This window comes from Muscardinus avellanarius, assembly GCF_963383645.1.
Source record: "Muscardinus avellanarius genome assembly, chromosome: 6".
NCBI lineage: Eukaryota > Metazoa > Chordata > Mammalia > Rodentia > Gliridae > Muscardinus > Muscardinus avellanarius.
The window spans coordinates 21,362,183-21,373,544 of record NC_137791.1 but is presented as its reverse complement, the minus strand read 5'-3'; the positions used below and the strand labels follow the sequence as shown (position 1 = coordinate 21,373,544).

At 38.6% G+C, this 11,362-nt stretch overlaps 1 pseudogene across 1 annotated transcript; it reads right to left on the bottom strand.

Moving 5' to 3' along the window:
* Positions 1–1,689: 1,689 nt before the first annotated feature.
* LOC308263993 (RNA-binding protein EWS-like) lies at positions 1,690–3,377 on the bottom strand (annotated as a pseudogene). The gene is made up of 2 exons: positions 2,283–3,377; positions 1,690–2,081 (listed from the first exon to the last, which is right to left on the bottom strand). The product of its transcript is annotated as an RNA-binding protein EWS-like (transcript).
* Positions 3,378–11,362: the final 7,985 nt, after the last annotated feature.

Below are 11,362 nucleotides of genomic sequence, written 5' to 3'. Positions count from 1 at the left end.
GCGCTGGTTTTGTGGTAGTAGAGTTGGATTGTTAGCAGGACTTGTAAGTGCCGCTTTCCTCCGTCGCCATCTTCCCGGAAGTCGCATCCTTTTTCTTAAAAATCTGTATCATTATGCTGAATTTAATGCACTGTTTCCAAACTAAATAGATCTCAGTTAGGGGGTTAAAGTAGGACACAAACTCGTTTCCCTCATTACTCAGGTTGCTTTCAAATCCCGTATTCAAAACACGGGGCTTCACATGTTTCTACTTCAAGGTTGCACGTACAGGAAACGAAAGCCCTCGACACAGCTTGGTAGCAGAAGATCCAAATCAGAGTAAATTGTGTAAATTATACCTAAATTGCAAAGCATTTGGACAAAGCAGGCATGCTAGTTTAATCAAGAAAACGGTGATATTTACTTTTCGATAATGCAGGTTGGAAGAGGAATTGGGGGAGGGAAGCACCACAGATCTCTTTAATGTATTTCTGAACTTGGCAACCTGAACTGGTTTTGTCACATTTTTGCAGCTTAAAAAGTATTTGGCTTTCACAACAGCCAAAATAAGTATCCTTTAATCACTTTCAACCTATGAACAGATGGGCAAACAGCGCTTTTATAAATGGAGCATATAAAATACTTCAATATCAGCCAAAACTAATTAGTAGCGATATCTGAACCAAACTCTAAAGCTGATTTAGTGTTTAATATATATTACTGTATAAGCATTAGCAGCTGAAAGGAAATTCCCTGTTCAAATGTTTGCCAAGCTCAGGATCTAATGCTCGGACATGATTAACTTACTAATTAACTTATTGTATCTTTTCTCACATGTAATTTTGCTTAATGATTTCTACTTTGTCTAAAGAGCATTTGTTTGATAACTCATACATTTGTCAAACTTTGTTTGATAGCTCGTAGATTTGTCAAACTTCAAGTAAAAACGTCAAATACAGACACTCAGCTTTGGTCTTCCCCCTTTTAGAGTGACTTTTGAAGGGGGTGGCATTAGGACAGAGTGTTTGTGTGATGAAAACTGGTTTTATTTCTCACCTCTGCTGACTCACACTTTTATCTTCATAATGATTTCTGAGTTTTATAGAGACTCAAGAATCTCTTTAAAATGACAATTCCATCTATATCAGATTGTGTTAAAGAAGATAAATTTAAAAATTGTACTTGAGGGATAAGCCAAGGTTGTTTCCTGCTGATGCTCTAATTCAGAGGTCACTTAGCCTCCATGTATTTGACATTTCTGTATATTTCCACATTTCATCTACTATGTATTCTTGGACCCTACATAGATCGAGCAACTTCATACCAGAGTCTATCTATGTGATATGGCTGCATATTTTAATATTGCTGAAACTGTACTACTATTCTCAAGTGAATGCAAACCTACAGCTGGTCACCCCAGGCATCCTGATCATTGAGGCCTGGCCACTGCTAATGGTCCACCTTTCTGTCATCCTGACATAATTCTTCTTCCTTTGGCTTTTGTTAGACAGATGGGGAGAGCTTTGAATTCTGATTCTACAATCATAGGAAGTCACCAGCTTTCTCTCAGTACCAGTTTCCTCATTTATAAAATCATTATAGTAGCATTTATCCAACAAATCCATTCTGAGGATTAAAGAAGAAATTCCAGAGTCTATGCTTAATAGAAAGTTCTAATTTCTGCAGCCCGGGTTGTGACACTGCCAGTCTCTAGCTCGCTGCTGGAGGTTTTCTCCTCCAAGGGGGTGTCCTTTGGGGGAGAGCCATTTTGTCTCCTCCATGGCCTCCTGTGCAGCCCATGGGTCCTAAGACCTCCAGGGCCACCTGGACCTCCATGGAGTGACAGCAACATCCCTCTGCTCTCATGGGGTGGAATGCCAACCTTGTAAACTATTCTTTGAAGGCTTCTTCTGAGCCAGTGAGACTTTCAGTTTGCTCCCTTGAAAATCTTTTCCATCAAGCCATTCCACGGCAGCCTTGGCAGTCGGCTGGTCGTGGTAAAACGCAGTGGTGTCACTTTTGGGCTTTCCTATTTCCCTGTCCAAGTAGATGAGTATCATGGGCTGCCCAGTTCTCTTGTTCATCTTAACAGCCCCATACTTCTAAAGAAGTCATCAAGAAGCCGGGCGTGGTGGCGCATGCTTGTAATCCCCGTGCTTGGGAGGCGGAGACAGGAGGATCGTGCAGGTTCGAAGCCAGCCGCGTGTGCTGGCTTAGGAGACCCTGTTTCCAAATAAAAATGTAAAAATAGGCCTGGGAGTGTAGCCCGGAGGTAGAAGGGCTTCCAGGAACCCCAGTGCCACCAAAAAAAAAAAAAAAAGAAGTCATCAAGAGTCACATTGTCAATTAATCCTTGTATATAACCTTTGCTGTTGTCAGAATCTTCATCAGGATCTACAGGCGGGCCTAGATCAAGACCTGGTTCTTCTCCATCGGCCCACCAGGCTTATAGAAGCCACCTCGCTCTCCAGAGCCCATTCCACTCTGTCAACTCACTTCTGCTCATCCTCCCACAATCAATCTCCCTCTTTCCCTGCCCTGTTTATAAGGCCCACTCATGCTCTGGTTCTCTCCTAGTGCAGAAAATCCTCCAGACTGCAGCCCATAAACGCCCGTGCTACTGGTATGGTCCTGTCAGAATGCACTCTGCTGTCTACAGCTGCTGCTTTGTTGGCTATATCGACTTGGAACCTAGCTATACCTGTGTAGGGGGTAACTAGTGGGGGCTGTGCCTTTAGCTACTCTGCTGCTCATAGCTGATCCATAGTTGATCTTCTGAGAGTAACTGCTCTGATCATAACTAGTCAGTTAGTTGGCTGTGTAGAGAAATAGGTGGTAGGAAGAGAGAATGGAGGTATGGTGACTTGCTACATACCCCTCCCCCCTGAGAATCTGTGGATAACTGCAGTTACTCTGTCAATATCCTGGACCAGGCTGGTTACAACCCCCTGTGCTAGACTGAGGTTGACTAGTCTCAGTCGGTTTGTTACCATGCTGCAGTCTTGCAGGTGCATTGGCTACTGGCCACTGCACACAGGCTGGGTAAGCAGGCTGAGTGCCATCTGCAGATTGAGCTGTGTGGGAGGTGTGGGTGGTGTTGGAGTCATGAGCACCAGTGCCATGCCCCTGCATAGGCTTGCTGTCTGCCTGGGGGCAGCTGGAGTAGTAGAGCCAGTGGAAGGCTGTCTGTACAAAGTTGCGCATGCAGTCTGCCTATAGGTGGCAGTGGTCTGAGCCTGGGTGTAGCTGACATCAGTAGGCTGCCCATAGGTCCCATAGCTTTGTTGCTCATGTGTCTGGGTGGCCTTTGCATGTCCTTGAGTTGGCTGGGCCATGTAATCACTGTCGCCCTGCTGGGCTTCAGATTTGCTGTGGGTACTGTAATCTGTGAATGCCATTTTCTCTCCTTCAAAAGTCAAAATATTATAGTGAGACTTGAATATCCATTTTTATAGCAGCCCAATTCACAATAGCCAAATTATGGAGCCAACCTAGGTATTCATCAACAGATGAATGGTGATGAATAATACAAAAAATTTTTATAGCAGAGTAAAATTTTACTTAACCATAAGAACAACAGGAACCCAATAATGTTGTGCTAAGCGAGATTAGCCAGTCTCAAAAAGTAAATACTTGTATGTTTTCTCTGATATGTGGAAAGTAGATAGAAATAAGGAAATAAGGGTAACATCAGGTAGAAGAGCAAAGACCAAAACAATTAACAAGACCAGCCCAGACTCATAGACTGGGTATTATGGTTTAGAAGTTAAATGTCCCCCAAAGGCTCATTTGCTGAAAGCTTGGTCACCTGCCTGTGGTGCTGTGGGAGGCACTGTAACTTTCAGGAGGTAGGGCCTAGTGGAAGTAAGTCAGGTCACTGATGGGTCATTGGGCCCTCCTCTGTTCCTCTTTGCTTCCCTGTTACCAAGAGGTTAAGTGGTTTTCTCTGCCATGATGTACTGCCTCACCACATGCCTAAGATTAGTGAGGCCTACTGCCTAGGTATTGACACATCTGACACCAGGAGAGGAAATAAACCAATCCTCTTTTTAAGTTGTTTATCTCAGAATGTTTGCCACAGTGATGGAAAGCTGATAAATACAGTGGGCAAAGTGACTCCATTTTGTGATGTGTGGAGCTTCAAGTCACATTGCAAAAATATGAATATAAGGAGCTAATATTTTGCCATCAGTGGAATCAATCACAATGGCATGCTTCTAATCTGTTTATATTAATATTTTAGTTGCTATATATTTAACTTAGGGAGGTAGACATTTTCTTTGGTTTATCAACTCTTCATATTTTACACTTTGATAAATAAAACATTACCAATGTAGTGTGTTTGTTTGTTTGTTTGTTTGTTTATTGTGGTACTAGGGATGGAACTCAGGGGCATTCTACCTCTTAGTTATACCTCCAGTCCTTTTTTAATTCTTTTTTTTTGAAACAGGGTCCTACTAAATTACAGAGGGCCTCAGTAAGTAGCTGAGACTGTCTGAGAACTTGAGATCCTCCTGTCTCAGCCTTTCAAGTATTAGGATTACAAGTGTGCTCCACTATGCCCAGCTAGTGTGTCAATTTATATAAAAATCTGTGAAACAGTGATATGGAGCTACTACCCAGAATGGAAGAGGGCAAAGGAACTCCTATGGGAGAGGAGACCAGACAGAAGTATTATTTACCAGGTGGTGTCACTCAGCAGTAGGATGGGGGTCTCTGAGTCAGAGCTCCAAAGGACCGCAATAGTTTGAGGGGTATTTTAATAGCCCCTGGGGTTTGTCCTATTGATAATTAACATATTTTAGTGAAGTTTTATAGAGTATGCAGAATATATGATTCTGAGTGTCTGAAAATATGCTTACTTAGACTATGTTTAAAACAATTGGGCACTTAAGAATAGCATGTTTAGAACCAGCAAACTTTTCAGCTAATGGTCATAGTTTTCTGGAAGAAATACCTAGTGGTTAAAAATAAAAGGATACAGGGGCCATCTTTGTCTTCCTATATGACATTTGTACCATATTTGTAAAATAATCAGGCTAAATACATCTTACCACTTTTAACAGCCCTCTTTTTATGTAGTACGGAAGATAGTAATGCCCTAGAGCCATCTGGGACACCCAAGAAATAGGTTAAAAAGCCATTAGAAGAGTTTTGTTTTAATTCTGTATAAGTTTCCCCAAGATAGAATGAGAGAAAGAACCAGCCACTGATATAAAAGAGCTGTAATTACAAAAACATTTACAAGGTTAACTTCTTTTACTTTGCAAGAAAGGAAAATATGTTTTTTTATTATTATTACACACAAGAAAACTAAGAAAACAAAGAAAACTAGCAGCCTCAGTTTTGCATCTTTAGCTGCAGGTCAAAAGTAAATACAGAGCACAGTTTATCTGTGTCTCAGCAAGTCTTACTGGTCATTTGTAGCTTCTTGGGATTGAAAAGGCCAGGGAGTATAAAAGGATCATTAATGAGTACTTCTTAGGCAGATGACTTGATCTGAGTTGATTTGCATTCTATAAAACAATCTCTGAATAATACTCAAACTGGTGTTCAAGAACAATGCTATTCTGTCGTTCAAGTAACAGGCAATTCAGGGCATATCAAGTTTAAGAAAAAGAACAGAAAAGATAAATGCAAAGACAGAACTGAGATTCCTTGCTGTCCACTGCCCAAAAAGTACTTGATGTTTAGATTATATAATAAAAAAATCTGACTCCCAACATTTTGGTTATCAAGGGAAGAAAAATGCCAGGTACAAAACAAAACAAAACTTGCTCAAGAACCTGCTCGATGCAGAAGTCAAAACAGACTAGGAGAGAAAAAAGCAAAAGCTATGTCAACTGAAGTCAGAGATTTACTCTGAGAAGTAAGAACGCTGGGACTGGAATCCAATCTAGAGGTCTATGTTTAGTGTGCTTTTAGAATAACATGACGCCCTGCGGGGGACTTGACATGGAAATCTCAGTGGAACTCTAGCTGCAAAAGACAGAGTAGAAGCAAAGAGCACTTTTAGTTAGTCTCTAAGAATTACAAGGGAATTGGACTCTGGAAGACACTGAGAAAAAAAAATCTAGCTACTCTACCAAAAAATGTGCACCAGCTATATAAAAGGAGAAAAGTAGACATGGAGTTACCAAGGTTACAGTTAATCTATTCATGGTAGAAAATCTGCAGTTTTCTCACATACTTTCTCATAGTCACTGTAAGGGTTATTCAAATCAGTTACAGGGCTCATGTTTTTCAGAATGATCTTTTTTGCAGATGCTGTAGTCCATGATCCTTCCAACTATACTGTAGACCCTCAGCTGAGAGGTTTTGGTCCTAAATTACTTTTCATATGACGTTTGGTTAGCAGATGGCGGTGCAAGTAATTTAGTAATTTAAAAGAAATCTTTAAAATAGTTTCAGGGACAGGAAAAGTATATGGACTAACCTGCTCTGTTACACTAAAGTATTCTCTTTCTAATAGTTTTCACTAAACTCTGGTGGATTCATTTTCTTTTGGATTTCCTTTCTTCAGAAGGTTTATACCTATTACGTTGTTTCTAGCATGTTCAACCTTCTTTAAGAATCATACTGACAAGTTCAAGTGATGTCCTGTATTGACTTCTGAGTACACATTATAATGCATTTCCTATTTCCATATATTCATCATTGAAAGAACATATGATTTTAGAAGCATCTATTCTTCTTATCATCTCTTAGAAATTTTTATATTTTGTTTTTAGGATGAGATATACTCCAAATAAAAGTGATAAATTGGACAGAAAAGTTAAAAGAATCGGACCACACATAGAAATCTACCAAGTGTTTCGAGAAAGAAACAAAGTAAAAATGAACAAAAAAATAGTTAAAATGGTCACGACCATGCAGGCCCATGTCAGGGGGTGGCTTGAACGTAAAAGACTACACAGAATCATGGCAAAGGTAAGGCATGCGGTGGGTGTTATAATGTGTTTTCAATTCTTATGTAGATTTGATTACTTAGAATTTTGAATCGTTATCTGATCAATAGGTCTATAACTTTTCTATGTAAAGCTCTGTCTACTTATTTTTGATTGATAAATGTTGTGAATTATCTGTTCTGATAACAGTTTTGGATTGTACCAAATTGGACACTCTGAAAAAAAGGCTATACTTATCTTTAGGCAAACAGTCTGGGGATATTTACTCTTAACCCAGGTCAAACTGTCTGAATTGAAGTTGTTTCTACATTGCTGTCTATTTATTCTCCTTATAGATGAACTTCCTTCCACTGCCTAATTTACTGAGCATCTTGCAGTGCACACAGATTTCAATTAAAAAGAACTACACGAGCTGGGCATGGTGGTGCATGCTTGTAATCCCATTATTTGGGAGGGTGGGACAGGAGAATCACAGGTTTGAGGACAGCCTCAACAATTAATGAGTCTATCATCAACTTGGTGAGACTGTTTCAAAATAAAAATAAAATAGGTCTGGAAGTGTAGCTCAGAGGTAGAATGCCCCTGGGTTCACTTCCCAGTGCTACAAAAATAAATAAAAGAACGGTGCTTCCCCCATATATGCACGAAAAACTCTTATAAATAGCAGCCCAAGCTTTGAATTTCAAAATAAATCATGAGGAATAATTTTCGCTGGGAAAATACAGAAGAACTTGACTGGATGGATCTCGAAAAACGTTAAGGAGAAAGCAAAAGTACTCACTTTAATTGTTTTCTCTTCTGGGAGGAATCCTTTAGAATGGACTTGCATGTGGGTACCCTGAACACCTGTGTCTGAGAACAGTGGTACTGTTGGAAGTAATTCATCTGCTTTTCTCTGAATATAAACTTATGCATGTGTTAATGTGGATATATAACACACATATGTAGTTCAGAGGATTAAACACTATAATGCAAGTATAGCACTAGCAAAAAGTAAATACTACGTACTTACCCCATCAGTAATCCTGTGAGGAAACTGCTATATCTTTATAGGTGAAGAAATTGAATCTCAGAAAAGTTACACCATTTGCTTAAAGTGAAAAATTCTGGTAGAGGTGAGAGCTAGAATTCAAACCCACATCTCCGTCTGACTCCCAAGACCTTATTCTACATATTCCATTGCCTACCTCAACTACTTTGGCCATAGCTGATTGCTTCCTAATCTAATTTAAAGCAATATCCCAGACTTACCTCTCAGCAATATCCCAGACTTACCTCTCTAGTTCCAGACCCAGGTATTAAATTGCCCACCTGAAACATTGATACTTAAGTACCACACATCCTTAAAGAGTTTTTCTTACTCCATCAAGCTTTTCCTGTACTACACTACTTACACTAATGCATTCCACCACCTTTCGTCCAAGTCAGAAACTTGGAATTCTACTCAGTTCTTTCAGCCTTTATATTCCCATATCCAACTGGCTATAAGTTTCATAACTTTCTTTTCAGTGTTGCCTCTCCTGTCTCCCCATTTCCCCTCTTCCCAATACAAAGTACTGACATTGACTTTGGTACCTTCATATATGTACACATAGTTACTGGTAGTATTTTCATTGATGGACCTCAGTTGTCTCCCTTTCCTTTCCTTAGACCACCTTCTTAGCTCCACTGTGGTTTCTCCTTCATTGTCTGGAGTCTCTCTGGGATCCCAATTACTCCCAAATATTAGAGAAAACATATGACCCTTCACTTTCTGTGACTGGCTAATCTCACTTAACATAATATTCTCAAGATCCTTCTGTTTTCTTGCAAATTATATAGTTTTGTCCTTCTTTATTGCTGTGTTATAATTTCATTGTGTGCATTTCCCATTACTTTGTAATCCATTCATCTGTTGATGGACACTTCCATTGGTTCCACAGTTTGGCTATTGTGAATTGTACTGCTGTGAACGTGAGTATACGTATATTACTGTAGTTCTCTGATTTTGGCCCTTTTGTAAAGATACTCAGGATTGGTATAGCCGCATCATATGGTGGACCCATTCCCAGCTTTCTGGGGAATCTCCACATTGATCTCCATCACAGCTGCACTAATTTTCAATTACAAAAAAAGTGTAGAAGAGTTCCTATTTCCCCACATCTTCACCAACATTTGTTATTTCACTTCTTGGTCATTGCTATTTTAATTGGGGTTGGATTGAATGTTGGTGTAGTTTTGATTTGTACCTCTCTGTTAATGATGTTGAACACTTTTTATATATCTGTTCTCTATTTGTATCTTTTTTGTGAAGTATCCAATTCAGTTGCCCATTTTTATTGTATTTTTTGTATTTTTAGTGTTATTTTTTAGGTGTTTTCTATATTCAAACCTTTATCAGAGGGATAGCTGGCAAAAAAACCCCCACAGAGTTCCCATTTTTTAGGCTTCCTCTTTAGACTCTGTTTGGTTTCCTTTGATGTGCAGAAACTTTTTAGTTTGATGCTTTTTTAATTTAATGAGCTTTGGAATAATGTTGAGGAAGTTTCTTCCTGTACCTATATGTTGGAGTGTTGAAATTATGCCTTCCTTTAGTAACTTCACAGTTTCTGTTCTAACTTCCAAGTCTTCGATTAATCTCCAGTTAATTCCCAAGCAGGGTGAGAGGTAAGGATTTAGTTCAGTTTTTCTGCAACTGGATAACCAGTTTTCTCATCACCATTTGTTGAAAAGGCTGTCTCTTCTCCAACATATGTTCTTAGCACCTTTGTTGAAAATCAATTGGCTAAAAGTATGTGAATTTATTTCTGCATCTTCTGTTCTGTTCCATTGGTCTATGTGTCTGGTTTTGTGCCAATACTATGTTGCTTTAATTATTGTAGCTCTGTAGTATAATTTGAAGTCAGGAATTATGTTGACTCCTGCATGGTTCTTATTGCTGAGAATTCCTTTGGCTTTTTGGGTCATTTGTTTCTCCATATGAAATTTATCACTATTTTTAAGTCTATGAAGAATGACATTGATATTTTGATAGGGATTACATTGACTGTGCAGATCACTTTTGGTAGAATGGCCATTTTGATATTTATTCTGCCTATCCAGAAGCAAGGAAGGTCTTTCCATTTTCTAAGATCTTCAACTTCTTTCTTTAGTGTTTTATAATTTGTATTGTAGAGGTTTTTTGCCTCCTTGCTTAGGTTTATTCTTAGGTATTTTATAGTTATTGTGAATGGAACTCCTTTTTGGATTTCTTTCTCAGTGGATTCATGGCTGGCATATAGAAAAGCTCTTGCTTTTTTTTAGGCTGATTATGTTTCTTGCTACTTTGCTGAATTTGTTAATCAGATCTTGTAGTCTTTTGGTTGAGTTTTTGGGGTCTTTTAGAAACAGGATCATGTCATCTGCAAATAAATATAATTTACTTCATATTTTTCTATTTGAACTGCTTTGCTTTCTTATCCTTGTCTTATTACTCTGGAAATAGTCTAGAAGACTATATTGAAAAGGAGTGGTGATATTGGGCATACTTGTCTTGTTCCTGATTTTAAAGGGAATTCTTGCAGTTTTTCCTCATTCAACATGATGATGGCTTTGGGTTTGTTGTATATTACCTTAATGATGTTGAGATAAGTTTCTTCTATTTTGGTTTTCTGCAGTTTTTAACATGAATGTGTGCTTAACTCTGTCAAATGCTTTTTCAGCATCTATTGAGATTATGGTGTGATTTTTGTCCTTAGTTCTAATTATGTGGGGAATAACATGTGTTGATTTGTATATGTTGAAGCAGCCTTCTTGTTAGATTTTCCCTTTTTTATTAATAAGAAGTGACCTGCTTTCTCTTTTAGCTTAAAGTCTGTTTTGTCAGATATGAGTGTTGCTACCCCTGAATGTTTTCATTCTCCATTTGCATGGTATATCTTTTTTCATCCTTTCACCATTAGCATATGGATATCTTTGACTGTAAGTTTAGTTTCTTGAAAGCAGCATATAGTTGGATTATGTTTTTTTAATCCAAATCACCAGTCTATATCTTTTAATTGGGGAGTTAAGGGCTTTGATATTCAGAGTTATTATTAAGATATATTTTTATTTATTGTTATTTTGAGTTCTATTTCTGTTTGATGTAGTGTTTTTTCCTGTGCTTAGTTGCCCACCTGGTGGAGTGCCTCTTTCTTTTCTGATTCTGTAATCTATTGCTTTTTTCTTCTTTCTCTCTCTGTGTGTGTGTGTGTGTGTGTTTTAAGTATTTTCTCTAGTGCTGGCTTGGTAGTCATGAAATCTTTAAGTTTTGCTTGTGTTTGCATGTTTTTATTTCTCCATCAATTTTGAATGATATCTTTGCTGGATATAGGAGCCTTGGTTGGAAGTTGTTTTCTTCCAGGATCTTGAGTACCTCATACAAGTCCCTCCTGACATTCATGATTTGTGTTGAGAAGTCTGGAGTGATTTTTGTTGTGTTGTCCCTGAAAGTCACCATTCTTTTGTTCTCACTGCTT